The sequence below is a fragment of the Microtus ochrogaster genome, chromosome 24 (genome assembly GCF_000317375.1).
Source record: "Microtus ochrogaster isolate Prairie Vole_2 chromosome 24, MicOch1.0, whole genome shotgun sequence".
NCBI classification, from domain to species: domain Eukaryota; kingdom Metazoa; phylum Chordata; class Mammalia; order Rodentia; family Cricetidae; genus Microtus; species Microtus ochrogaster.
This window is the reverse complement of record NC_022024.1, coordinates 21,796,061-21,798,715: the sequence shown is the minus strand read 5'-3', so window position 1 is coordinate 21,798,715 and position 2,655 is coordinate 21,796,061. Positions and strand designations below refer to the sequence as shown.

The following is a 2,655-nucleotide window of genomic DNA, read 5'->3' as shown; positions in this document are numbered from 1 at the left end:
TTGCTGTCCTAGAACTCACTTTGTAGACCAGAATGTCCTCAAACTCACAGAGATTTGCCTCCCTGTACCTCCCAAGTGTTGGGATTAGAGGCATATGCCACCACTGTCCAGCTACTTTATTTTGATTTCTTAAATAGTATATGTTTTGTTTCTTAAATAGTTTGCTGCTCCATACATACATACATAAACACACACACACAGAGTCATAGATTACATTATAAACATTTCAGTACTATATAATATTGAAGATCTGCTTTGGCAGGGGGTTTTTTGAGACAGGGTTTCACTGTGTAATAGCCCTAGCTGTCCTGGAACTAGTTCTTGTAGACCAGGCTGGCTCAAACTCACAGAGATCCTCCTGTCTCTGACTCCCGAGTGCTGGGATTAAAGGCGTGCACCAACACGGCCCAGCTGAAAACCATTTTTCATGTACCTTAAGCCACCTTCTTATACCTTCACAAGCTGTATCTATACACCTCAAAACATTCTCATACTCCCACAGTCTAAGCTTTCCTGTTTTGAGACCTCTGTAATTTGCATCTAGACACCTTAAGTCATTTTCTTTGTGTCCTCAAACCTTTACACATACCGTAAAATATCTTCTTAGACCCTAAAACATTTTTCTCAAGATACTCATGATATAATATATACTGTCATATAATACAGACAGTTTACACTGATTTCATACATATTAAAATATTAAGATCATTGGGCTTTACTGTGAACATATAGACAAAATCAATTTTTCTTGATAGTATTGCTCCTACCCTCCTTATTTTACACTTTAGTGTTGAAATTTCCTTGAAAGTGTTACCCTTTATTTTGCCAATTATCTATAACAGTATTGAAATTTTCTTAAATTTCTTTTTATTAAAAAATACATATAAATATATTTTGATCATATTTTCCCCTCCCCCCAGTCCTTCAAAATACTTACTCCCTCCTTATATACCCAACTTAAAGTTCTTAAAAAAATAACAGATTTTCTTAGTGATAATTCAGAAGATTCAGAATTAAAGGTCCAGCACACACACTGTGGCTCACAAACCTTTGAAACTCCTGTTCCTGGGGAGTTAATGTCCCCTTCCATACTCCAATGCCATTGGCATACATGCATTGCACATAAGTTTATTTAGGCACGCACAAATACAAAAAAGTCATTTAAATAAATAAATTTAAAAAAACAAAAAAATATATATTTTATCTTTATGTCATATGATTACATCTTTTCCCCATCCCTTTCCACCTCCAAACCCTTCCAAATACTTATTCTAGGTCTCTTTCAAATTCTGGTCTTCTCCTTAATTGCTGTTATACACATGAACAAACACACACACACACACACACACAAACACAAACAAGCCCCATTTTTTAATGGATAACTAATTAATATTCTTTTTTCCAAGAGAAAACTATTTCTCCTGTTCTTGGCATTACTTAGTTGTCGGGTAGCTGTTTGGGGAAATGCCGCTTGTTGATTCCCAGCCGCCCAGCTAGCTTAGACCCAAAATAATCACACAGATAGTTTATTAATTAAATCACTGATTGGCTGATTAGCTCTAGTTTCTTATTGGCTAACTCTTATATTAATTCAACCCATTTCTATTATATATCTGTGTATGGCCAAGAGGTTGTGGCTTACAATTTAAAATTCCCAACATCTGTCTCCAGCAGCTCCATGGCTTCCCTCTTAACTCTGCCCTTCTTTCTCCCAGCATACAGCCTAACTTTCCCGGCCTGGTTCTGTTCTTCCCTGCCATAGGCTTAAAGCAGTTCTTTATTCATTAGCCAATAAAAACAACACATAGACAGAAGAACCTCCCACACCAGGTTGCTCTTTGCATCAAATTGAGCCTTGGTGGGCTTTTCCCCATCTACATTAACATAGCTATTGTTATTGTGCTTGTTCAGCCCACGTGTTGGCAACCATGGTGAAACTTTATAAATGTAGCTGTGATATGCCTAGAAAACAGAATCTTATAGTCAACTCCACGTTCCTCTGGATTCTAAAGTCATTCCACCTGCTCTTCCACAACAAGCCCTGAGACTTAGGTAGAGTAATTGTTTTCCTAACCAGCTGTGATGCCTAGGAACCACAGCAATGACAGGCATGGGGGAGAAATCCAAACTGAGCAATAGCAGTATGCAGCATGCGTAACTTTGTGGCAACCAACCGGTCTAGAATTGGATTTTAAAACCCACTTGACAACAGGGAAATCATGCCTGGTACTGGAAACCCAGCCAACTGCCTAGGGCCAGTTAATTCATGGATCTTGAAGGAGAATCACCACTGTAGTTAACTAGCATTTTCCCCAACTATATTCTAAATATTTGTCTTTATACCCGGAGCTAAGTATGATTCTTACCCCTCATCAAGAAAACTTCTCTTTGCAACAGAGATCATTACAGAAAACCACAACAAATCAAAATTCAGAGTTGTAGAACCCAACTTCTATACAAATAAATCTTATTTTTAATGTATATATCTAAAATGTGAATATTTTTTTTAAAAAAACCTAACTCTTTGAATAAATCACAATATTATTTCTGCTTAATACTTTTCCTCTTTCATTTTTCATTTTATTTATTTATTTATTTATTTTTTATTTTTTATTTTTTAATTTTTTTTGGTTTTTCGAGACAGGGTTTCTCTGT

General features: G+C 36.2%; 1 protein-coding gene across 3 annotated transcripts in view; it reads left to right on the top strand.

Moving 5' to 3' along the window:
* The window catches only part of Mgat4c (MGAT4 family member C), a 160,015-nt gene that overhangs the window by 148,830 nt on the left and 8,530 nt on the right, over window positions 1-2,655 (top strand). The gene's annotated exons all lie outside the window — the stretch shown is intronic.